The sequence below is a fragment of the Pezoporus occidentalis genome, unplaced genomic scaffold (genome assembly GCF_034315485.1).
Source record: "Pezoporus occidentalis ecotype Australia unplaced genomic scaffold, CSIRO_AGI_Poc_V1 ctg90, whole genome shotgun sequence".
Classification (NCBI taxonomy): domain Eukaryota; kingdom Metazoa; phylum Chordata; class Aves; order Psittaciformes; family Psittacidae; genus Pezoporus; species Pezoporus occidentalis.
The window spans coordinates 1,547,962-1,575,179 of record NW_026916263.1 but is presented as its reverse complement, the minus strand read 5'-3'; the positions used below and the strand labels follow the sequence as shown (position 1 = coordinate 1,575,179).

At 38.2% G+C, this 27,218-nt stretch overlaps 1 protein-coding gene and 1 long non-coding RNA gene across 12 annotated transcripts in view; one reads left to right on the top strand and one right to left on the bottom strand.

Annotated features, from left to right (window-relative positions):
• Nucleotides 1-14,123, bottom strand: part of MEF2C (myocyte enhancer factor 2C) — a 124,246-nt gene extending 110,123 nt beyond the window's left edge. For all 10 annotated transcript variants that reach the window (XM_062605206.1, XM_062605194.1, XM_062605202.1 and 7 more), the window contains exon 1: nt 13,616-14,123. The gene's annotated coding sequence lies outside the window, so the exon portion shown is untranslated. The remainder of the gene's footprint in view (nt 1-13,615) is intronic.
• Nucleotides 14,124-18,420: 4,297 nt separating this feature from the next.
• Nucleotides 18,421-26,534, top strand: LOC134156824 (uncharacterized). 2 transcript variants are annotated; one of them, XR_009962085.1, is made up of 3 exons: nt 18,421-18,538; nt 19,238-19,307; nt 26,194-26,534. It is a non-coding gene; the product is annotated as an uncharacterized LOC134156824 (long non-coding RNA). The 2 variants fall into 2 exon arrangements; XR_009962084.1 differs by lacking the exon at nt 18,421-18,538 and adding an exon at nt 18,561-18,693.
• Nucleotides 26,535-27,218: the final 684 nt, after the last annotated feature.

The window sequence follows — 27,218 nt, the reverse complement described above, 5'->3', positions numbered from 1 at the left end:
ATTTGCACAGCATCATGTTGTATGGGCCCTCATCTCTGTTAGGACCTGTAGCTATTACCACAACACAAGTGGCAACCATTCATATTTCAAGTTTTTTGTGTTCTGTAGGCAACAAAGTCTAAACCAGTCAATTTTCATTTTTCTGTATCTCTCTAGCTTCCTTCTGGACAAACACTTTGCATTAGAATGAGCACCCCTTTCCCTTACACAATATGATTTTGGATGTTCAGTAGGTGTGCAGGATTCTCAAGACTCTACATTTTTGTTGATTAGCAATATTTATAAATCAGAATATAAAATTTTAAAGAAATAATATAAATTTTTTGAAAAAATATTTGGGAAAATGAGGCTTATTCCAAAATGGGCAGGGTAACTGCCACCACTTGAAACTGATGTCTCTCAATGCATTGTGATGATTGCCTATATACAATTATTGGCAAATCTATATTTTACAAACTAGGAATTAAAAATAAAGCTAAGATGTTAAATAAATACCCTATTTAACTGGATACAGAGTAGCCTGGATAAAACCCTATGGCTGAACAATATATATAAAAACCTAAAAAGAATGAATTTATTCTGTTACTTTTTAGAAAAGAGGATCCGTTATAAGTGACTACAGCAGCATGTTCTGTCACATTCTCTCTGCAAACTGAGCCCTGTCAATGACAGCAAAACAGATTGTGTGCATCTGCTGGGAATGAGCCAGATGACAGTGGCAGAAACACACATGGATACCTTGGCACAACAACTAAAGAAGTAGAAGAAAAATGGACAGAAAGAAGCAGAAAGTTCTAAACTTTAATTAAAATGGCTCTCTAACAAAAGTGAAGTTATCTAAAAGTCTGTTGCAGCCTGTATGCTCTGCTTTAGACTGTAACTTTCCAAAAGCAACTACATATTTATAGTCTACATTGACTTGTTTACTCCCTATGGTACTCATATGGCCACCATTCCCCCAGTGTCTGGGTCCTGCAGTATTTGCCTCAGGGAAATACCATCCTCATTCTACAGACAGGGAATTGATGCACCAACAAAGCAAAATCATCACAGTCATCTAAAACATGTTTGGAAGAAAGAGTTAAATGCTCACTGCCCAAATCCAGGCTGCTATCCTAAACATTAGACTATCCTTCCTGTATTTAGCCCCGCTTTCAGACAAAAATCCTGTTATACCTAAAACTGGCATTAAACAAATAACTTGCTAGTACTCCAGTATTTCAGGACTAGGGAGCCTGGCAAATTAGCACTACGGGTGACTCAAATCAGTTTTGTTACTGCTGCTTATATTCTGTTAACTTTCACTGTTGAATATGTGAACTGACAGCCCAAGATGGCTCTAAAAGGGATCAGTGATTTACAGACTTCAGTACAGAACTGCTACCACAAATGGCGTTAGCTGTGTATTCTCGTATAAAAGGCGAACCTGATATTCATTAATAGTTAAAAAGCACTCCCAGGTACTGACTCATCATGGCATCAGTACTACATGCTGATGCTCAGGAATGAATCCAAGAATTTTGCCGAGTCTCTAAAACAAATCTTTTATATCAGGTGTAAAGTAACTTATATTGTTTCCCTTTTGGTTAATCACTTGAACAGACCAAATAGATATGAAAGCTCATTTCTTTTTTCTCTCTCCTTTTTTTTTTTTTAGAAAATAGTATTCTGATTATAAGGACATATAAACTTTTCTAAATTTGTCTCTGATTTTTTTTACACACTGTTTTGCCTTGCATATCATGAAAAGATGTGCCAGCTGAGTAAAGATTAGTAGAGCACCTAATGGTCCAAGTAGCTCAAGTAATCTATTTAGAGGATATGGAAGCCTCACGAGGCTAGCAGTCTCAGCCTGTTATGTACTCTGTATGTGGTAAGTATCTAATATTCTGATGGTACTTCAGAATCACATTAGTAAAATTGAATGATTTGGCATTTATAAAACTCAAATATATCATTACATAGTACAATTAACATCCAGCATACAAAAGCTGACATATACTCGCCTAGTCTGTGAGAAAAGCTCTAGAACAGCATATAATGCACCTTCATGTTCCATCTCATTTCACAGTGTGTGAATGGCAGCAGTATATGTACAGACTTAACACCTAAGAGGGACTTTGAAAACTGCTTAAAATATTCTTGATCAAGGAAGTGTTAGATCTCTACATATTCTTCCCAGTATGGTCCAGAAGAGAAGATAAGGAGATTTTCTTTTGAAACATTCTATTCAAATAGTACCTTTGTTTCTAATGAGTCTGGAAAAAGAGTCAGAGTGGAACTGAGAAAAAGAGGTGGATGTTAATTAACAGCATGAATGACAATTCTGTATATAAAGCAGTTTTTAGTAGGTTATCAAGTCAGCAGAGTTGTGATAGAATATATGAGTGAGACATAGTTTCAAATACTCACATCTGAAATACTATTAAATAAACAAATTAGTATCTCTGTATACCTATTCTCTTTCTGCTTGTGAAATCAGTATTTCCCAAAAGTAAAAAAGAAAAAAAAAAACCGAAAAACGTACATTTTTAGAACTCATAAACCGTTTAAGCTCTTGCATAAATACTCATCAAGGCTGAATATTGGCACAACTTTTTAACCAGAGTTGTCATTCTTCTACATTAATTCACGAATAATAATGTGGTCAGGAAGTCAAGTTTGGATTCACACCCACATATTCAACAGGCACATTAACTGTACAAGAAACTGGCTAAAGAAGCATGCGTGCTAGGCCACAAGGTCTTTCCTAAAGGACCACCCAAGCTCTGCTGAAGATGACTGAGAACATGCACATAATGGTTATTTTGGAACTATTTATTCTCATAAAGGTTTATTAAACACTCCTAGGTAGTCTGAGCAATTTTTTGTACCCTGAAGCTGTACTTCCTGTCTCAACCAACCTATAATCAATACATTACTCATTTTACAGCACACTCATTGTCCGCATATTCAAACACCTCTTCATGTTTCTTATGCCTACCCTAGATTTCAGGCTTTGGTAGGCATGGTATGTTTCAGTTCGGGAAACAAACTCAAAGGAAGGACTGAGGCCACCAAAAATTATGAAAGACTGACACAGATATATTTATGAAAAATCTAAATTCATGTATTAATATGAACACGCTGGTAAATGCAAAGATAAAACAAAAGGCACTTTCTTCTTATATTTTGCAATTTATAAAGTAAAATCAAACTCTTCAGGCAATGCAATAGAAAAAATGGCATGGAATTTGTTGTTTAAACTACTTTTAAGCTATATTACAGACTAGAAACACAGAAAGACTTGTATTTTTTGAGTAAGAGAGATAGAAGAGCACAAGAGACCAAGTCAATAGCTGAGAACTATGGCATTCCAGTGAAACATGACTCAATTACAGCCCTTCATTTGATGAATATTTAATTATCTGTATAAAAATGGGATGGTCTCACATTTGGAAACTGACAGTGGCTTTCTCAAGAATACTGAATAGCCAGCTGATTAAGGACCTTTCCAGAAAGGGAGAATTTTTTCTGTGAACTGCTCTAAATCACGGGAAGGAACTATTTCAAGTTTCTCAAATCCTGAATTTCTGCTCTAAAAGGTAGATCAGTGCTAATAAACAATCTGTAGACTTAATCTGAGGATGCGGATTCCAGCAGACAACAGGACACTGTGACGCAAAAGCTAAATTTCCCTTTTTCATGTTGTCCTAAGTCATTTCTAATTATGTGGATACATCCTGGCACGCTGAATAGATTTTAGATTTTACAGCATCTCAGTAAAGTCGCCAGTTTTTGCCCTTGGAGAACTGAGACACTGCATAACAGACATGCACCAATAAAAAGGAAATAGTTTGCAGCTGCATTTAAAATTATACTTTGAGGTTCTGCATCTCTTTCTTGTATTGTATGCATCAGACTGTTGTGCAGCTTCTGCACTTCATTTGCAGACTTTTTTACCTTGCATCTGCTGCCACTAACGCATCTTTTCAGTGATGACTGGTGAATTGTATGCTAAAGATATACAATGTAGTTTTAAAATTTCCCCTTTATTTTAAAGTTTTGGAATTCATATTGAAGGATTCCACTCCCTGGTCTTCTTGGAAATCATCAGTGATGGGTTGCCTGTGGCACTGGAGATTATTATATTCAAGAAACTTGTTTAACATTTGGAACACATCTGAGAACTGCATGAGCTGTAGGTTCACTTCCTCAACTGAAAACCTGTATTTTAACCTTAGATACCTATTTCAGATAGAAATGTGCTCCATCAACACACATGAGAGTGGGTATTTATTTAACCATTCTGCATTTAAAGTCAGCATTTAGACCAACATATGAAAATAGAATGCTGATGATCCCTTTTTTTTTTTTGAAATATTGGCTGTAGAATCTCATCAAACTATGTCTATAGATTCCTTGTGATTTTAAAGAGGCCTTCTGGATATATCTACATTGTATTTTGAACTTACAACTATCAAACATGGAAGCTGTGTTTTTAGGATGATGTTTAAATTCACAGAGCAATCTTCTGATCCATTAGTGGAACAGCTTCCTCTTTCTGATCACATCTGGAAAACAGTAGAGTGAGAGAACAAATACTTTCTTCCTGACCATCCTCAAAATTACTTTTTATCAGAAATCTGTAGAAGTGTTATTCCATGTCCTGTCTGGGGAAGTCAAGTAGTGGTCTCACAACAGGTTTGCCTTTAATCTTATACAGAAATATGTGGTAGAATGTATTGCTACTGCTTTACGGACGGCATTAGTGACTTTTCACAGAAGGCAGCACCAGAAAATTACTTGTCCAGATACATGTCTTCAAAACAGATCAGAATATCTTTCTTTTATATTATGCCTCTTTGCTGCATCAGATATTATCTCAAATAGTTGCTGTCAAAAAAAAAAAAACAAAAAGAATAAAAAGGTTAAATAAAGAGCACACCCTCCTGCCATTGAGAAATCCTTGTGCTCTTGTGCTCTCAAGTAAAGATTTTTCTGCAGGATTAGAAGCAGGGAAAAAAAATCCTAATAGCATTAAAACATCACAAAAAAAAAAAAAAATCACTTCTTCTATTGCTTTCTTTGTATCTTTCACAAGGATTTGCATTATGCCTATCAATACCAACTGTTATCTTATCCCTGATAGATTTTTATAAAAACATTAAATTCCAGAAAAGATACTACTCAGTAAGGATGCCTTCAGGATGACTGTTCTGCTGATCACTAGGAATGTCATACTGAGTTTGTGACAATATCTACTGGAAGCATAACTGAACTAAATATAATGTTCTGGATACAGATTTAAGTACTGGAACTTGTACTGATGATAGAGTCTCATATTGCTTAGTCAATATAGAGTTCTGGAAAAAAACAATAAAATATTAGTCCAATTTTAAACTTGTATGCAAAGAATATTGTAGGAAATATAGAAGAATATTCTTCCATTTATGTCTTATGCATAGTATTTTTTATTGCAGCATCAACAATAAAACAGAAATGCCAGATCCCACTGTTATCCCAGTGAAGATACACAGATTTCTACCTACCAAGGATACAGGTAGGCATTCTCAGTTTCTGCAAATGTAATTACGGGCAGTTCTGCTTTAATTTGGCAGCTTGCCAATCATTCCTTCATGTTCCTTTTAAGAAAAAAATGGAATATTATTTTCCAGTTAATACACATTTTAAAATGTAATTTTAAATTACTTCCAGTTAAGAACACATCAAACAAACAACAGTACTTGTAACCCAGCAAGCCTGGGTTGTATTTTCTTCTAATGTGTGTTCCAAAAAAACATTAATGCACTTTTGCTTCATCCTTTTCAGTTTTAAATAACTGTACCAGACAATAGATTCTTACTATCATTTATGGTCAGATTTCTGATCTCTAAAATTTGTGTCTGCGTGTTTTGGACAAAGTTGTACATTTTGAATGCCACTATAAGGATGCCATTCCCTGGCTCTGTGTTCTGACCTAAAAATTGTGTTGTGTAAGTTTGATAAGTAGGCAGTTTCACACTTCTTTCAAATACTGCAGGAAGGTAATAAATTGGAATTTTTGTCTCATTCTGCTGCTGTATCAATTCCTTGTCTGCATCTTACACGGGTAAGCAAAATAAAGGAAAACCTGACCATTTCTCCAGTATTCTGTGGGCAAAACTGGTTCTCATCAAATACTGCTTCAAATATCAGTTCTTTAAGGGCACAGAGCCCAATTAGAAAATCACTGTTATTATTTTTTTAAGATCATTTCCCTACATCTGCAACAATTACAGACTATTCATAGCAGGGCTAATTCTATACACTTAAACAGGAAATGTGTTTGAAAAAACTCTGTAAGATGAAGGTTTGACAATGACGTCTTGTCCACTCTCTATTTAAACACCATCTTACCAAACAGTCTGTAGCCACGTTCTTCCTAACCTCCCTAAAAGCCTTCCTCCTTTTTGCTGTTTCTCCCACTTCTATTCAGTACAGGCAGAAGCAACAATCAGGACACAGATGGACAGAGAGAGAGCAGGCCTGAGGACAAGTGTAGAGAACATACTGTCTCCTCCTGTTTTTGCAGAGTGTCCTCAAACTGCACTAGCTTTTTTTTTTTTTTTAAAGACTGACCCAGCATTCCCAAGAGTTTCTGCAGTTAGAGGGGGGCTCCTGTCAGCACATGCCTGAAGCTAAAATGCAAGGCTGAAGGAGGGGCATGGGTCAGTGCTACAGAATGGTCACAGAACCTTGCTGCCCTGCTGTTTCTTCATAACACCCCCCATATTTGGGTACAGCTTTTCCACCCAGTTCCAATGAAAGGATTTAAAATGATCTCCGCTGAGAAGTCTACGTGGAAATTTTAAATGAAGGGTGCTGTAGTCTAGTTTCTTACACTGGTGGATACATTCGGGAACATTTTAATTTCTATAATGATTTTAGAATAATTTATTTATTACTAAAAGCAATGTTTCACGTGGACAATGTTCTGCATTATGTTTACTTTTGCAGATCTGTTTCATAAACAATTTCACAATCCTCCCTCCTTGTCCTTTGTACATACTTTGCTAACAGTTATTGACTACTTAAAAGTAAACACTGAAATTTAACTGAGCATGGGTTTCACAACTGGCATGCGTCCTGTATCTATAAAAGCAAACATAAACAATGTTATTTCTACTTCAGTTTACTTAACTGTACATCTTTTAGGATTATAGGACCAGCAATAGAAATTATGCCTAAAGTGAATGCCTGCACTGGCATTGGGTTAATAATCATTTTCTTCATAAACTTCACTTAATTATACAGTCAAAGAAATAGGAGTTGGATTCTAAGTTTTGCATCAGCAGTGCTATATAACCTGGGAAAAGGAGGCAGAAGAGCTTTATGCCATCTGTTCTACTCCATCTCTAATCTATGGGCTGCCGTATGGTTAACTTAAAAGAAAGCAGATACTGACTTTGTAGGACTGCTGTACTGGCCAGGATCTCTGAAGCTCTCTCCGCTCCAGCTCCTGCTGCTCTTCGGTGTCGGGGAAGGTGGCAGAAGGCAGAGATAAGTACATGGCCCCTGCTGAGGCAGGCGACAGCAAAGTCACTTGCTCAGGGAATTACAGCTGGGGCCTAGGCTACAGACCTCACTGGTATGACTACTGAACCCGTCTCATGTAAGAGGTTATCCCATACAATGCAAAAATAATTATCAGATAATTCATCTAGACCTGGGTTTAAATAAGTACTTCTGGAATTTCCTAGGACGTATTTCTGCAATCGAATTGTATTTAGTTGGTAAAAAAATGGAGGGGGGGGGGGAGGGGGAATGCTTAGAGGAGTTACGTTTGACTGTATTTCAGAGTAACAGTCCTACACTTGAACTGCCGCAAAAATTATTTTCCTCTATGCTTCCCTCTATTTCTCTTGCAAATTTACTTTCTCTTTGCAAGGGAAGAAGCAATGTAATATATGAGAAAATTCTATCACTTCTGCATGTTGTCTTTCCTGTCTGAATAACGGGTGACATTTGCATACTTTGAAATACTTCCAAGATGCAAGGAAACTTAAAGGCTAGGCTATTACCCAATGTTTAGTGGCTTAAATAAATGGTGTATCTCATAAAGGTCTCTTTGCAGAGATAAAAATGTTGATGTCAGAACACAGTCCTAAAAATTGCATTTTTTATAGATCCTAAGACCAAACACTAATTCCCATGACTGGGATCTGCAAGTATAGATGCATCTCTCTCTGTTCTACGGGAAACAATTATTTTATCTGTAAGCAGGCACCTAAGTTTACCATATGTGCACTGAGAAGGAGACACCATTTTTGTTACCCATATTAATTGGTAAACTTAAAATTTTTAATTGTGAAATCACTTAATTTCCCTTTAAAACTTCATTAGTAGAACAGGTGTCTAGGAATTTTATGGCTTTTCTTAAAAGTCTTAGAATAACAGGCTGTATTTCCAATGTCATCATTAAATTGATCTCATAGTTTACATAAAACTGTGTGACATTAAAATGTGCAAAAGTGCACTCAGCCTTGGCTGCTGCTTTATTATTGTAAGACTGTATTAGTTCAAATATATAGCTGGAGCCCAGAAGGTGCATTTCGCCACACCAATGCTAGCTAACTTTCTGAAAATTACACTCTCCCATCAAAAGAAATAAAATATTCTACTCTTGTATGAAACAAATCTAATATAACGTTTTTTTCAGGTATCCAGAAGTTACATGGCCAGACTGAACCTGTAAGAAAAGGACACTATATTTCAGCCCTTATCACTCCAAGACCAGTTTCAGTATTTTACGTATAGGAGTTCCTTTTCAAAAGTACTTATCATCCATATCTACAATCAAACGTGCAAGGTGCATGTTTTTGGAGGACTGCCCTGGTACAGTTTTCTTGCTTATGCAGCAATAAAATAACCAGGGATGACTACAAAATGTGATAACTTCACAATTCTTTAAGGACTGTTATTCTTTAAGGACTGTTAGTGAGCGAGTGTGTCTCAGACTAGTCTTTTCATCTTACTTGGCCACGAGTACTTCAGGATATTTCGAACATTTCTATAATTGCATTTATTGCCTGTTTTCCAGGGCTTCCATTTGAAACATTATCCTACAAAAAAATTTAAAATTCCCATTTGAACATCATAATACCCTGCTGAGAGGCTAGTGCAATGCACATAGGAAACAAAAGGAGAAAAAGAAAATGTGCTTTACATATAAAAAACTTTTCAAAATAACAGCTAGGCAAAGCTAGAATGAAAGAAAATCTAAATGTGTTTGCAGTCCATTAAGAGGAAACACCTGAATTTACAGGAGTTTCCTGTCTGATTATAATAACACACACAAAATTAAATACATAAATAGTAATTTTTTGTATCACAGAAGATGAAGACAATGAAAAAAAACAATGTTTACATTTATGGTTGACTCATTAGTCTTTTATTATGTGAAACACTAGGAGGCATCAGTTGGGTAAAAAAAAGAACTCATTTGAAAAATGGTAAGAAATTAGCATAGAAGTTATCAGCTTGCAAGTTTCATTACTTACAAATATTAAAGGCTGCACATTTTAAGCAAATTATGCGGATATCTTAAACTCTCTATTCTCACTGACAAATGACATTTTTAATAATATAGGGACAACATTTAATTTCCTAACTCTTTTCAAACCAGACTAACATGTACACATATGCAAGTATAGTTTTACTTCATGTTACGCATTCAAAAATAACAGACTAGGGACAAACTAAGGTGACTTACTTGTTCTTCAATATTAAACTTTCTTATAAATCTGCAAAGCCCTGACAAGTTTTATCGACTTTCCTCTGCATGTAAGCTCTTAATAGGGCAAGTGCAGCAAATTTAATACAGTCCTAGGCACTTTAAAGAATTTCTAATTGCTATTACAGGGTATCACCTAGGCAATTTTTTTGTTTGTTTGGGGGTTTTTGTTTGTTTTTTTGGTGGGGTTTTTTTGGTTTGTTTTTGGTTAAGTCCAGGGCAATCACCTACTACATTTTAAACACATTTCTCCAAAACACTATTAAGCAGCACTTAAAAAATCTGTATAACAATGCTACAAGTGGTTCTGCCTTTACTATAAAGTCATACAAAACCAATAATGTCAAAATTGAGTTTTCCTTCTTTCAAATTGTGACTAACAATGACTAAGCAACAGAGTTATAGTTGTCTTATAAAACAATCAATTGAAATTGAAGTGTGCCTAGCCATGCTGCAGCAATCAGCTTTTATCTCTGCCCAATCAAAATGACATGTGAACTGCCTAATCCTTCTTTTGTAAGGCACGTAAGACTTTGTTGTCACTGTTGGTTTTGTGAATTGCCTCTATAAGCTGGTCTGATTTCCTAAAGATGACAGATCCTAGTGAAGAGACAAGCTCTGCTTCACTGCAGTCAATGAAACAGTGAGATTAAAGTAGAGAACTGAAGACACTTGCTTTTAATCACCTGTCCACGTGCAACTGTTGATCACCAGTTCTGAGAAAATTACCTTAAAGCTGGTCAGAAGACCCAAGTAATTCGTTTTAAAAATAGAAAATTAAGAAATTAATTTTTTCAGTTTCTCACTGGCACCATCAGTTTTGTTTGCTGACCAGTTCTTCTAAATCCATTTTGTTTATGAAATAAGATGCTAAAACTATATTGTCATCCTTTACAAATACCAGAATACTACCCCTACTCTTAAGCTTGAAGTCTTCTAGCTGTTCGGAATTGCATACATAATTTTCTGTATATCATACCTAGGTAGCTATAGAGCCTTCATGAGGATGTAGCGCAATCTCTATGCTGGTATCATGCAGCAAAATTTAAAATCTTAAAATACATCACAAATAGAGCTGCTTTGGTTACTCTTCAAAACCATGAAGAAGAGACTACAAACTCCCTGAAAATGTGTAACACCTTATTTACGTTCTTCTGCATAATCAGTGTTTTGAAAAGAATACCACTAAACTTCACTATGATTTTTAGGATAAATCATCACGTAATTTAAAGTGATGATGTCCAACAGGTAAAAAAAAAAAAGTCTACATATATGAAACCTCAAATGATTATTCTTTCAAGCACCTAATAGCAATTAATAACTTCTTGCTCAATGTGATATAGAAATATCCTTCGCTGTCTCTGAAGATGAACTGAACTATTCCGGTGAACAATAAATTAACCTTTAAAATAAAAGATTAAAAGGAATTAAGTTGGCAAAAGCATCCTATTCACAAGTCCTGCTCAGTTCCTAAGTGTCCATGTAGTTATCTTTATCTACTAAATACTGAGCTACCAAGATCTTTTAGATGTAAACTTTTGGTAAAAGGTTTGTTTCTCTTGCCTAGAATATTTTAGATGTTTAAAAAAAACAGAACCATTTAAGAGAGGCATCGCTCTGTTTTCCAATATACATGTTGCAGGTACACCGATAAAGAGTGTTTATCGAAAAAGTAAGAAAAATTTTCTGATCCTATATTGGAAGAAAATTCACAGTAAGAAAGTATTTGTATGAATTTTCTTATGACGCTTCAAACTAGCAGCTCAGGAACTAACTCTGAAAGACTTTAATCTCACACACTGTCCATCACTCACTACCAATTTCTTCAAGGCTCTTAAGCCTGACTTTCATTTTTCTTGGTCAAGTAATCTTAAAGAGAATACAGACATATTTGATTCCTGCATGCATTTATAGGACATTGAAAGTGACATTCTTACATCTCTGTCCTAAGAGAGCTATGGGACAGGCAAGAGGGTTTAGGTTTCCATGGGGCCTGATCCTGCAAATTGTTATTCCTGTGACTTTTAATTTTCACACAAGAAGTCTCAGCCTTGTCAGTGGGACTGACTGTGTATATACTGTTTGCATGAAAGAAGCTTTTTATGTTCAGGTCCCAGAACTATCTCTTCACACTAGCTACATAGGGCATATTAGTGAAAATATATATAAACAGCAAAATTTAAAATAAAAAGATGTGTACTATGAGGAACATAGTCACCCTGAATTAAGGGCCATTCTCTAAAGTTCTTCCAAGAATTTTTCAATTACTTCCAAAGGGACTTAACTGTAAGCAGAGACTTTAGGGTCACGTTCAATATGAATTATGTATTCACTAATATAGAAATAATAATATAACAGGTATTTAGAGATGGAGTAAGAAAGTCTTGTGGTTTTTTTTGACTTCATGATAGATACCTAAAATCATGTAATAGAAACAGTTCACAAAATAACAAATCCCCAAAGTGGTCACTTGCCCAAGTGTTTAAACTGGAAAGTGGTATGTATGAAATACAGAGGTTAGAAATGGTTCACAGGTGGTTGCATTTCCATGCCCTGCCAAGCCTCTAGGGATTAGAGTTATTATACTCCATATAAACATCTTTATTCTTCAACCACAGTACCCAGGAAAGTGTCAATAAAATAAATCTAGTCATATTTGCATATAATATAATTGGTTTATCATTCATCTCATAGTTATTTTAAAGTAAAGGTATGGAACTAGGACATTTGTCACTAAGCTGATCATCAGGTATGTGCTAGGAAATGTATTTTGTCAAGACAATTCTTTTCTGATCACCAGTAAAATACCGGCAAAGTATGTTTCTCAGCTTAATTCTCTTAAATCTTAAGTTGTGTATTACATTATTACATTATTTAATTTCAGGATACAGGTATTTGCCAGTAATAATTACTGTGTACAATACAGAAAATATAACTCTTCTATGAAAGACAATGCTTAGGTTCCCACAATGATTCAGTAAGTTTAGTTTTGCACTCTGCTGTTTTTTTTTTTCATTATTATTATTATTATCGTATGAAAGAGACTTACTAGCTTGTCTTTATACTTGGTTTTTCAGGCTGACAGAAGGTCACACTAAGTTTTATGGGAAAGGCTAAGTATTACAGTTACATAATGCACCAATAGTCTTGTTAAGTCTGTCATTCACACTAAACTTTACCTTAGCCTGTAAGTAACTGCACTGCAACTAAACAGCCAGTTTTGTAAGGCTTGATTAGCTCTGTTCCCTTGTGTTAAAAAATTTAAAGATTAGTCACGTAAAGACCAAAGCATACTATTCTGAAAGAGGTTTGCAGCCCATGACTGAAGTTCCCACATCAGTGCAAGGGGTCTTTCCCTAACACAAGTATTCAGATGAAAGATGCACAAAGTTAAACAGTTCCAAGCATGCACTACTTAAGACTTAAGAGCTAAAAGAGCCTATCACACGATGAAGTTTAAGAGCATTTCACCCAAGGTGGATAGTTTTCTTAGCCTGATAAATCAGGGTGCAAGCACTACAAGGTCATAGCATTTGGTGAGCTATTCAAATCAAATATGCATGGAACACTTCACAATATCAAGCACACAATTTATGCAAACTAACTTTATCAAAGTTTAAACACTTAAGACACTGACAGAGACAAGTCAGTAGTAATATACTAGACAGTGATTTAACTATGTTACTTGTCTAAAAAGTTAAAGCAATTGCACAATCACACACTTTTAAGAAGTCTGCAAGCCACCTAAATCCCAGTCTACATACGACTGATAAATTCTTCAAATGCAACAGGAAATGTATATAGGGCTTTTGTATGATGCCCTCTATGTTTTACTCAATACTGAATTTCAGGAGTACTTACATTATAAACATTTAGCTGTTTGGATGATCAGACTAGTCCTTGAGATATTTTCCTTTCATAGGAAAAAGAAAAAATCCCTTTACTTCTTCCAGCCTTAAATATTCACCACCTCGTTCAATATGCAGCCTCCTTGAATCACACACACAACCGTCAAAGTCAATCCAATAAGCAGCCAGAAGACGTCTGGGGTGTGTGTGTGTGTGTGCGTGTGTGCAGCGTGGAGGAGGAGAAAGTGGCTGAGCTGTTGCTGGTCGGATTAAAAGTAACCGGACTCGTCCTGAAAGCGTCCAGGAAGGAAGTAACAGCAGGCGAATGGGAAAAAGCGAGCTGCTCACAGCCTTTGTAACATCGCAGAGGGGAGGGGGTAGGCGAGCTTTCAGACTACACGCCTGACGAGGTGTCCTTCTCTGCTTCGCTCCCTCTTCCTCCCTTTTCTTCTTCTTCTCCGCGTCTCTTATTTCATTCTCTCTCTCCCACAATCCCAAACGAATGACTCTCTCTTCCCGAGCTGGAGAAATAATCAGTTTCACTCTTGCAAAAAGGGGGCGGGATCAGATCCCGAAAGGGTTTTAATAAAACAAACAGAGCAGCAGCAGCGGCAGCAGCTGTCTTCCTTGCCCCTCTAGTCTAAACTAGATTGATAAATTACTCCACTGCACTACTTTAATTATGTATATGGTATGCAGAATAAATCACTGAACATCAGCACCTCAATCAAGCAGTTTTAAATGATAATTGCATCTCGGGTGAATCAATCTTTCCATTCCTGACATTTTGCTAATTTTAGTTTTACGGCGGGGTAATGGCATATGCCACACGCAAACCTAATGACAACCCTTGCTCACACCGAGCCCAGGCGGGGCGCAGGACAGGCTGGCGGTGGGCAGCGGGTCAGCGCTCCTCTGCGGCACTTACCCGCAGCGGGGTCTCTGCCATGTTCCCCCGTGTTGCCACCCCAAGACACCTCCGGTCTGCTCCCACCGACACCCGGCAGTGGCACCTCAGGAGGGGTGGAGGCAGCGGGGCCGCCGCCATCGCCGTTTGTCACCGACCCCCGGAGCAGAACGGAGCTAAGGGGGCACCCCCACCCGGAGAGCCCCTGCCCCTCTCCTCGCACCTCTGCCGAGCTCCAGCGCTCCCTGCGCTCCGCTCCTCAGCAGCCCAACTTCCCAAAGTCGGCCGGCTTGCACGGCGCTGCGGGCGGCTCCCCCGGCGGCGGAGTGGGGGGACAGCATCCCTTCTTCCAGGCGAAACCCCGCTCGGGTCCCGCTCGGGGTCCCACTTACCCACAGAACTGCAGTGTTACCAGCACACCGTGCAAAAGGACAAGGCGCTGTTTAATATAGGTTCATTTGCTTCTAAAACCAGACTGAAAGGGTTGTACTGTTAAGGGAGCTCGAATCCACATTAAGCACATGGACTAATTTGTGAGTAAAACTGGACTTCTGCAGGTAGCAGAAGTTTTAATTTCTGTGTAGAAAAGCCAACTTTCATGACGCTTCGAGAGCAGCAGGGGAGTTTATAAAGGCACAGACCATTATTTTTATGATAGATTAAGGTACTGGAAATAGGAACAGCACGCATGATAAAACCAAATGACTGAATTCAACAGCAGTGATAAATGTGTATTTGGTTTATTTTAATGCAAGCCGTTGGTCTCGCAGTCTTTTTCCCTATAAACATCTCATTGGGCCACTGACCTACTTCTGAAGTTCCGTTTTTGACAGTGAATAAATGCCTTCTTGGTTCAATTGCTCTTCTTAAAACATGGATGCTCAAAGCACAGTTGGAGCAGAGCAAACCTCAGGCAGTTCTAACAAGCACCCTGTGACTGCTCTCAAGGCAGATCCCTTGAGAATACTCTTTAGTCACTTCAGATCTCATCATGCCTCACTCTGTCCTGGTGAGATTTAGATACAGAGTGGCCAACTCTCACAGGACTGGCGATTACTGGCTATAAACCCACCCACAACAGTAACACTGACGTGCCCCTAGCCACCAGGCAGCCAGGCACCAGCCCAGCACAGTGCATACATACGGTGGTGAGAGCCACATATGCTCAGCAGTGTCAGCAGCAGAGCCTGCATAATGGTGGAGAAGAAATAACTTTCTCAGCCTCAGGTTTGGTGTGAAGTGCAGCAGTAAGGGGATACAGAGCAGTAACATGGGTTGTACCCTTGCTATGCCTCTTCTGCACACAATTCCCATCACGGCACCCAACTATCCAGCAACATTCCTATTTTCTTAGTGGTGAAAAATAGAAAGCTGTGTTAAGACTTCACACTTTTGTACTGTAATTGAAAATGACTGGCATCTGTTTTATTTTGTGCAGGATGTGTAAGTTGCCAGGTTTCTGGCTAGTTGGTAACACATCCCTTCAACTGGCCAGGCAGAACATGAGCATTGTCATATTTTGAAAGCAATTACTAGAGTGGGCAAATATTTCAGAAAATAAAAGTACACAGCAGCTTAGCACATCTACTATATCTCTCTGTGGGTACTTGTGGCCTAATCTTTAAATAGTTGTGACCTTCACATACTGAAGTACCTTAAAGCCATGCCAAGTTTTTGTCACAATTCATCAAATCCACGTAAAGGACACCTCGATTTTTAAAACAGGGTACAGATGTTACATGGACAAACATACAACGGGAGGGATCAGGCTTTCCCAGTCCTTTCAGGGTTAGATGAGGCATGAATTTATGCTGTACCTTTTGAAGTGTTCAGGACCTCCCCTGCCCCCCTTTTGCTGCATTTAATTTTAAAATCTGGAATAATTTCAAACAGTGGAAAACCTTTGTTCTGCTGTCTGTACTTGTACTGATGCTCTACAAATACACCCTTTTCAGATTTCTGGCATGAGACCCATATCTACTGTTTTTTGCTGTCCACAGGTCATGTGTAGGTCTGCTGACAAAATTACTTTTGGGGCTTTTTTCCTTAATCCGCCACCTGAGGCATGCAGTGTTTTAAACAATGAGGCAACAGTCAAAATGCAATAATTATAAAATCACATCTCCAAAGTTTTATCAGTGTATCCAAGTATCTCTTTCCCTTACAAGTGCGATTATCTCAAGGTAACATTTCCTTTGAAGATGATTATCAAAGCCCATTTTTGTTCTTTTGTGGATGCAGAACATATCTTTCCCCTTAGGAGAAATGAGATTGCCAGCTTACATCTTCTAATGGTGTTTAAACTGAAAAGCACTAAGGTTACTATGAAATGATCCACCCCCTTTGCATCTTAACCCTGGGGTGGCTTGGTTTCTATTTTCTGTCTAAAGTTCTGCTCAACCCCACTCTACTCCACGCCTCCCTCTCCTCAATCACCTCCCTCTTTGTAAGAGCAACACAGTATATAACACTTCTTCCCATGTCTGTCTGCTTTTAAACTTGGCCCACGCTGGGTGCAGCGCTTGAAGTGAGCTTAAAAAAATTATTTTAAAGTGAGCTGGGGTGGTTGCCACAGCAACCCACCCTGTGAGGAATCAAGGCTATAGATTAATCTACCCCACAAGATTATTCAACGGTACTGTATTTGTTCCTTGTTCATTCAGAATATTCCCTCAATCCATATGCTTTTATTATGAACAAAAGATGCAAACTCGGATAATTTCAAAGATAACAGGATATATGTTCCAGGAGCACAGTTTAAATGCTTCGTAAACCCATCACAAAGAGCTGAAGATGTTGTGTTGTAAAATCATTTAATTGTAAAAAAAATAAATCTGCTAGGTAGGCACAGCTGACATATGAACTTTAAATAAAATGGCATGCTAATACTAGAATGGTGTTATACACATCAAGAAATGATTACAGAAAGCCTTTGTCACAGGTGTACCTTTAAGTACATAATACAGTAGAACTTGCTCTCCAGGCTTTGCTTTTAACATTAAATCTGAAAACAATAAATAGTACTTTGTAATATTAAATGCAATAAATATTAAACACTCACCACATACACCCTCTTTATTGTCAAAATCATCCGCCTCCAATGCTTTACTTAAGCCTTCCCATAGTAGTTACTTCACAGTTTACAATTCTTGTTCGGCACCTTGGATGTTTAAAAGCACAAAAGTAGTGTGTTATTAAAATGCAAACCTATGGTACTTAAATACATTTAAAGAAATTTATGAAACAGCTTCTATAAAAAGGATACACGTCTTTACTGATGTGCACTTAAGCCTAAAAAGAGTACCACTTTTCAGTAACTCAATGTTTCCAGAAGCTGTAATAAACTCCATCCGAATCCTAACATAGAGATATTTCACTTCTGATAAAAACATGAAACTACTGAACTGGGTTCATCCTCCAACTGGTACTTAGAAAATAAATTATACTTTTATGTGCATTTGGGAAAATGTGGCCGTCTCATCATTTAATAAATGCCGATTACCATGACTGGGCCAAATGCTTAAGTGTCAAAGTTTGGTTTTAATCTCTTCTTTCGAAGGTACCTGTATGCTGTGCCAACACCCTCGGGTGTGCCTCGAAGAAGACCTTTTTTACCCCAAACACCCGGATTTCAGTGCACCTGCAGCTGAGCTGAGAGGGTCCCCGCCGCGGCCAGAAGCCACGACTTGCTCTAGAGGGGTGACTCCTCGCCCCTCTAACACACAACGTTACTTTGGGCTTTTCTGCTCATTTATGACCAGTATGAGCCCGGGGGCTGCGCCTGCCGTTTCGTCCCCACCGGCTGCCATCTCCACAGGCGGCGCGGCCCAGCGGCCGCCGCGCTCCTGCTCCGCCCTGGCGCGAGTACTGCCTCACACTCCGTTGTGGCGGCGGAGCGTCCGGCTCGGCTGCTCCCTCCACCTCAACCCGTGCGGTCTGAGCACCGGGTACAGCCTGAAGCTCTTCCTCTCTCCTACTCGCCGCCGTCCCCTCTTCCAAGGGCAGGCGCTGTGGCGGGCGGGGAGTATCGTACGTTCGGGCGGGCTAACGCGAGAGCGGGTGGTCCCGGGGAGGGAAGGAAGCGGTCGCCGTCCCGCTGCGGTGGTGGCGGCGCAACATGAGCCCCGTGCAGGCGGCAGCTGCTTAAAACAAGGACGGGCACAGCGAAGGCGTAGCGAGTCCCGGTGAGGGGTTGGCTCTAGTAGAGACCTTCGCTTTGCTTTCATTTCAGTGCTGTCCCCTCCAGAGTCTTCCACAGCCTCTTCCCACCCCTCCAGCCTCAGGAATAGGCGGGTGTTGATTGTTTGGAACACTGAAGGGCACTTTCGAAAGCCCTCAGGGTGCCCACCAGGGCCGTCAAAGGGCCGGGCTGAGTGAGGTAGGGGTGGCCCAGCAGCCCCAGGAGCGTGGTATAGAGCCGGGGTCTGGAAACAGGGCAAGAATGGGCGAGGGTGGTAAAATTAAACCTCACTTTGCTAATTAACGGCTGGGAGAGCGCTGGGCGTCAGCCGTGACATGTATGTGCTGTGGCGCCAGGAGTGCCTGGAAAGACAGTGTAAACTGCGTTTCTGGTCTCGGTGGAGAGCTGGGACATAGTGTAGTCTAGGGCATTATCAGTTGCTTTCCAGGCTCTCAGAAAGCTGTTACTTCAACCCAACCCCCCCCCCCCCCCCCCCCCGTTTTTAAAAAGTGAAATCTTTTCGTGTTCCCTTGTCTTATCTTTTCAAGGGCGTTTGCAGGGAAGAGGCTGTAGAGGAGGAAGAGGCTGCCAAACACACTAGGTCAACAGTGAAAAGAGGTTTGGTTGTTTGCTAAATTGATCCACTTCTGGTAATCTGAAGTGTTTCATTGTTACGAAAAGCAGTTTCTGAAACTGTAGTTCATGAGTTGATACTGTCCTTTAAATATCTTATGAACAGTATTTCAGAGATTATTTTTATCAAAGATTTTCTTTTTATTGTAATGTTTGCTTTGTTTCTTTTTTAACAATTTTAATACTAGAGGTGGGAGATAACTTCTTTGTAGACAAGTATTGGCTTTGTGTTTTTTTTTGTTTTGTTTTGTTTGGTTGTTTTTTTTTTTTTCCAGATACTGCTAAAATTGTGCTGAAAGTGTAAAAATAGTATTTATTACTTTGTGAATGACAGCACAGACTAATATTAGAATCAGATCTGACCTGGTGATATCTACTTTTTGCCACAAGTGCTTTTGAGGCCTAGGCTATTAATTGAATTTTGCTCATTTGTTTGAAAATGAGGCTGAATTTGCATATGAAGGAATTAACAGCTATAGAAACATCGAATCTGTGCTCAGTGTGGATGCTGTGGAGCTCGCATGCCATGTCCAAAGTCTCCTCAAGCCTGCTGAAATACAGTTTACGCTCACAGGTTGAGATGGGACCCTAAATAGAAGCTTGTGGTCACCCAGATCCTATTCCTGCCTCAGAACTAGTCTTTGGATAGCTACTGCAGTTCCTCCACCAGCTACTGCCTGTCTGTAAGATATTCAAGCATCCTCATAATCCTATGACAACGTTCCACCAAGTGTATGTAGTCTATATATACATGTATGTATTTTAGGGAATAACACATGTAGTCAGTGGTTTTACTTAAGTGTAACTAAAGGAAGAATTTAACCTACCAACCTCTCCCCCATTGAGATTTAGGGACTCCAAAAATGTGAGTCTAGACTTGCATGGAAGTAGTGTATGAAGGGCTTTGAAGCTCTTCAGTGCTAGTCAGAAATCAGCAAGCTAAGTTTTAGTCTCAGACAAACTCAACAGCTCAGAAACCAGTTTCAGTTCTGCCCCCTCCTCTCAGTCTCTTCTGACATAAAGTTAATTAGGTGAAATTTCAAGCTAAATGGGCTTTTTTTTTTCCTATGCAAAAACATAAAAATAGATCAAATGTGAGCTTAAGTGGAAATTTGGAGCCAATTCCCCATCTTAATAGGGTTTAAGTACAGGATGTATTTGAAGAATATTTTTTGGGAATGTTATTTTCATGAACTGCTGCTCATCTGTCTGATTTTTCTGCATCTTCATATACCTCAGAAACATTAGACTTTTATTTTTTAAAGCAAGGCATTTGGTTGAAGTGCAGTTTATCATATGGTTTAATACAACTGTGATTGAAGTCTACCTAGATCTTTAAGCAGCCTTCACTCAAGAAGTACAACATATTAACTGTTCAGCTCAGTCTCTAAGACAGAAGAGCATACTGGAGGCAGAAGTGCTGTGTTTTGGTGTCTCTTTGTTCTCTGAAGGGCCTGTGTCCAAACAGAGACTAAATCAGAGCAGCTGTGGGGCAACTTGAATTCACAGAAGGGATCAGGCAGGTTCCTGCCAACCACGAAGTACTGCACTGGCAGTCCCCATCTTTAAAATCTTTATATGTCTTCCAATATCTCACACAACATCTAGAGTTGATGGAAGAAAACTTTGTATTTCTTTGTTAATTTATGCAGCTTTAGGAGGTTTAAATCTCTTCTCTGTTAGTGGGTCATTTCAAAAGAAGTTTTCTCATACTTCTCTCCAAGAGGAAAGGTTCCCAGAAATTAAGATCCAGCATTAGTGCTGAGTAAGAACCGCCTTTCTCATTCTTGCTGCTACATTTACTTGTTCATATGATTATCACAGAATCTCCTGTGTCCCGTTTTCATTTAGGGAAAGGCTTGGAGAGGCTGATTTTTTTTTTTTTTTTTTTTTCCAGTCTATGCATTCCTTCTCTTTTCCTGAAATGGAATTGCCTGAGTAAGGTATTGTGATATTTTCAGATGTTTTGCCAAAATAATACACAACCCAAACCAAAAAATATGATTGCACCTCCTTGCTTAATGTTTGACACTCAAGCATTTATCTATCCTGCACTGCATGATGATGTGTACAGAAGCAGACAGGTATAGATGGCCAGAAAAGGCTTAATTAAGTATTCTGCAGCTGCTATAAATTAGATCAGCACCTGCATCTCTGTAGACAATGAAATCCATGGTAATTTTGAGGCCCAAGCAAAGCAGAAGTTTGTTTTGGATAGACCCTTAGCCACAATACAAACAAAATTCAAATTAAAAGTATTCTAAGGGTAGAAAAAGGTTGGTCAACCTCATCTCCTTTTTCTGAAGGCCACTATGGTTTGCCATGCTGGTTGCAGGTATGGATTCCAATGTACCACATTAAAGGCTGGTTTTATTTTATTTTTTTGTTTTCCTTAAACCCAATTCTCAGTTTTCCAAACTAGCCTTCAAGATACATTTTAGATAAGCACCCAGCTTTTTGGCTGTTTCTCTGACAATTTCCCTCTATTTCAGATGCATACCACATTCTGGAAACAAATTTAGAGTGAATGATATGCAAATTTTAAAGGTCAATCATCATGCCTGTTGTAACAGAGTATGCTGTATGGTATTTGCAGCATATATTGAGTACAGAATGCGATAGCAATGGATCAGTACATTGAATGAGGGAATAAAGGTATTGCTGGAAAACTTCAATAGAGATATGTTTGCATATAAATATCAAGAAATAATAGGTTATTCCCTGGACATTTCAAGAAAGTGCACTGATTTTGTGTTTATAAGCTCTTCAGTACTAAATGCATGTCTTTGTTTTGCATTTGAACAGCTCCCAGTACAAGCATTGATCCATAAATATGCCTTCTGAGTGCTGCTGTAATACTAATACTTCTATTATCAAACAAATAATGAATATAAAACTTTTGGTAGATGTTTTAGAGAGGCCTTTTGAAGGCTGACAGCTCTTGCTGATAAGTAAATACAACCTTGTAACCTCTGTGGTGATAAAATGTAATTGCACAATAGTTGGGTCAGCTTTTAGATGTGCTTGTGCCACTTATGTTTGTCTATATTAGAACTTCCATGAGCCTCCAGCTGTGATGTCATTGCTTGTAACTCTTCCCGTGGAAGTACTTGAGAAAGTTGGCATTACCGAGGTTAAAAGGAAACTAACCCTCAGAGGTCAAGTTTGGATACGTGCTTTGATTTAGACATAGTTCACCTGAAGTTGCTGTTGCTATCATCTGATCTAGTTTGAGCGTCTTTGCACAGCTTCCGCATGAGATGGTCAGATTTAAGTTCCCGTTACAGCCTGCACCAATGAGACCAGTGAGGTCTGTTTTCAGATTATTTACAGATAGGTAAGCCTTACACTGTTAAAGGAGAAGAAACCTGGTTACTAAATCAAAGAAGTTTCTGAAATTGAGGGGTATTATTTTTGTTTGCCAAGTAAGGACTGTACAGAGACAACTTCATTTCCTTTTTTTTATGAACCATTTAATCTCCAGTCAAATATGTATTGAAACCTCTGGAACTAACCCACTAACTATGTAGTTAACCTCTCAATTTTTAAACTCTCAGTAACTCTTGAATAAATTAAGTTATTGTGGCACTAGCATTTGTCTTTACCTTTTGGACCTAGAAGTCTGAGGGTCTTTGTAGCAAAGCCCCTTTCCACTAGTATCTCTGGACATGACTTGGTTGTCCTTTAGCTGTGACTTAGCTACAGCAGCAAGGGCTGGAGAATGGGTACATATTTGGAGCAGAGTCAGAGATTTTCTAGCTCTTAAGTGAAACCAAATAGTCTTTTGGGGTCTAGATAGATAGCGCAAAAGTTATATGGGTAGAAATAATTTGAGGAGGACTGTTGCTAATGGGGATAGGCAGGTTAAGAATTTCTGGATTAAAGTGAGATTCAGTGAGGAGTTCTCACATTTTTTGCAGATTGAAGCCAGCAATTCTGATTTTTTCCAGGAACAAAAGAACAAGTGCTTCTTTATCCTAGATGGGAGCCAATTCCCTCATATTTTGGAGGAAGATTACAATCCAAAATCTTATTTCTGTGAGGTTGTATGTGCATAAGATCTAAAGTGCTATTGAAAGCATAGTGGTTGATGACTAAATGGTTAATGAAATCAGTTACTGCAAGGATGCATAATTAAATGGACAGCAATATCTTTCCAAGTTTAGTAGCTATCTCCTGATATACAAGTAGATTGTTTCACACTCTTCTGTTTTTCTCAACATCAGTCTACTATTCACTCTTTTTTATAATTATTGCACACAATATTAATTTGTTGCTACCAAGCATTCTTCTACAATAATTTAAAACTCAAGAGATGGATTGCTACTGGGTAAAGGACTATTTGTATATAGTTACATTCGATAGAGAGTATTCTGCCACCAATTAAGAAAGCAAAGCAAGAAAAAGAATAAATACTGCAGATATCTATAGCAAAAATGATACGAATGACCGTTTTTATATACTTCCGTGTCATTACTGGTAAATAAAAGAAAGCAGAGGGAGATGAAAGTAACTGGGGGTGAGCTTTTTTGTTATTAAGAGAACCCAAATGAAACCCCAGACAACCCAGGTGCAGAAGGGTATGTTTTGCTGCATTAATCTTTAGCAACTGGTTACCATCCTGTCCAGCCTTTTAATTTTTTGCCCTGACAGATGCTGTCATGTTTCAGGGTACAGTGCATTAAATTGAATGTCATATTCTGTGAGCACAACTTTTAAGTATCTATGTAGAACTAGTAATACTGTATATTAATGAACGAAGCTGTAATTGCTGTTTCATTCATTCTGGGCAGATATTTTACAAGCTTCCAGCAAACTGGTACACCTTAGCTTAAATATAGATATTTATCCTTTGTAAGGTGTATTTATTGAACTTGATTTAGAATCCAGTGCTTTGGAGTTGTACATACATTGCACTGTTGCTTTTGTCTTTATTGAGAATTTCTTAAGTGGTGCGTTCAGAACTTGCCTCCTAATGCTACTTGCTTTCACAAGAACAAATCTCAGTTTGACTGTGCAGTAAACTGTTATTACTTTAGATGGAGAAGACTGCTCGGTTGGTGTGTCTTTACGTTGTAATAGGGGGTATGCTGCAAGGCCTGTCCACATTACCTTGTTTGTGGCAAACTGTACACTGCAACAGCATTTTTGGAATGGGATACAAGGGAGGAGCTGCAAGCAGCCGTAGGGAGTGGTATGGGAATGCCGTTGGTGTCGGCACATTGGAATGGGACGAAGTGGGGTGCAGGGGTGGAAAGCAGACTTTGATATCTGGGGAGGCGGTCTCAGACGAATAACCAGTGGATTTTTGGATTAATTAATTAACATTAAGAAAGTTATATGTATTTTGTAGAATAAGATTTTGCTTACTCTACTGAGGGAAAAAGAAATATAAATTTGAAGTGTGCCTATACATACTTATATATGTGTACAAACACACACTTCATATATGCAGGTTTGTATATATATACCCACACACTTCACATTCATAATAGAAATGTAAAATGGAAAATTTGCATGTTTTGAATGCTTGTATATGAAGCAGAAATTAAGGCAACAATTCTACTTCCCCCTTCCTCCTCCTTTTTATCATGCAGTTCATCATCTTATCTAGCTTTTAAATGCAGCTTCATTTACTTCGGTGGAAAGTGTCCAGTTTTCACCAGTAAAAGGAGAAGAAGGCACGATATACTTTGAAAGTACCATGTAACACTGTGCACTGTATGGAAAGCCTTGAATTAGCTTTTGAAGAACACACGACAGAATAACTATATCACGATTTTTGCCAAAGCTTTGTGGTTAAATCCCATTTTATATTTACATGCACTATGGAATGAATAATATAGATGTCTTCCTGACACTAAAGCTTGGATTTATTGGAAAACAAAACCATGTGGCTGAAAGCTGAGCCAGGCTGTAGCTTTTCAAAATAAAAAAAAAAAGATAAAGAGATAGTTGTAGAGTACGCTGCCCTGGTTTACAAAACACAACAGAGCTCTTAGTTGATGGGGAAGAGCTGGTACAGAAATAAATGAATGTACCAGGCATTTTAGGGTGGATTCTGTTTCTAATTGAAATAGCAGTGAAGTTTCAGTGAGTTAAATAAGGTTTTCCTCTTTGTTAAACTCTCAGTATTTAACTGATAATAGAAATATTTTAGAATTTCGCTTAATGTTCTTGAGTCTGATGATGAGGAATGTAAGAATCAGAGAGACCAATAAAAGGCACTCATTTAAGTTTAATGGTGTCTATCTAGAATGTAAACTCCACCTTTTGCAACATAAATAGTTTTTTCTAGAAAAGCAGAACATTCTGCACTGAATTTTTATTTTACAAAATACTTTTTTCCCCAAATGCAGTGAAATAGACAAACTTAATCAGAATTTCATGAAATTATCCAGGAGTTTGTCACATTAATTACTGTTTCTGAACCTTTAAAATCAATACAGTAAAATGCTGACAAACTTAACAGTATGCAGAATTAAAGGCTCTAACCCAAAGGCTGTATGTTTTCCTTGGTTAGTGTAGCATGTACAGTGTCCAGTTAACTCTAGGAATTGCCATTACTATTTACGGTCTTCGGATTTAACAGCGCTTGGTTTTAATGACTGTTAAGGGGATTTGGTTTCCATACTTTACAAGTGTTATGCATGAAACAGCTAAGTTTTACAAGCATTGCTTTAGTTTAAAGGCAGCTCTAGTTTTGACCTTTTTGTTTTATGTTTCATACTTCATCCAAGAAAGTATATCTCATATTTAGAGTTTTATGCTTTGGCTAGTAATGTTTTATTCTACTGCCCTTGTACTCACACATAGTAGGATATTCTTGCTGCAGACAAAATAGTGATTGTTTTCATGCATCACATTCCAGAAACAAAAGTAATCTCTGCTGCGCTTTTACTGTCTCCCAAAATGAAGAAAGTGGATGAGGATTAAGCCCTGATCTACCTCTCTGATGTCGGATTTCCCCATCAGCTGTCCTGGTCCCACACCAAGCACCCTAGCTGAAAAAAAATTACAGATCAGAGGTGTTTAAAAGGGCCTCAGGCATTATTATTTAGCCAATCTTAGTCTATCCATTGCTGCTAAATCACCTATTTTGACAAATAGGGAATATCCACTGCAGAAATAGTCTAACTCTATACTGACGTACGATTTCTTTCTTTCTCCCATTAGTGTCTTCTGTGGTGCGCATGTGAATTGTGAATATGGAATCTGCTACTCAGAAAGATTCGTATGGTCAAGTTTTCTGTCTGTTTACTTGCTTAAGTAAATGTTCTCAATTTAACACAACAATTTATAATGAATATTGTGAAACAAAGTTAAAAGAATGAGTTCTTGAAATAGAAATTGTAACAAAATGCTTTTCTCCTCTCCAAAATATTTATTTTAACATGTGGTTACATTTTCCTACATTTTCACATTAATTGAAATCTTATTGTTCTAGAAAAATAAATCTTTTTATCCCCTTCATCTAGTTTCCCAGCTCTTACGCAAATTAGAGAATACACACACTGGCATAATTTGTGGTTTTACAATGAGAAAGACTGTGTAAATCCATGATATATTTGAACCTCATCGTGCCAAGTAGTGCTCTCACGTAGCCTGTTTTATAATTTACCTTTTCACTTCAGCAAAACGCCAGCAGTTTTGTGTGATAATCCTTTGATTACCAAGACTTCTAAAATGTTCTAAACATCGTTCACCTCACTCATTTCTTACAAACTAATGTTAATGTTCAAGAAGGAGTTTGTGAGGCTCAGAAATGTCCACTGAAGCTCCAGATACTGGAAACAGTCTACAGACAACACATCCTTTCTATTTTTTTTTAAATCACCAGGATAACTAATTTATTTTAAAGGAGGCAGGTGCAGGGGGGCACAGAGTACACCCCAG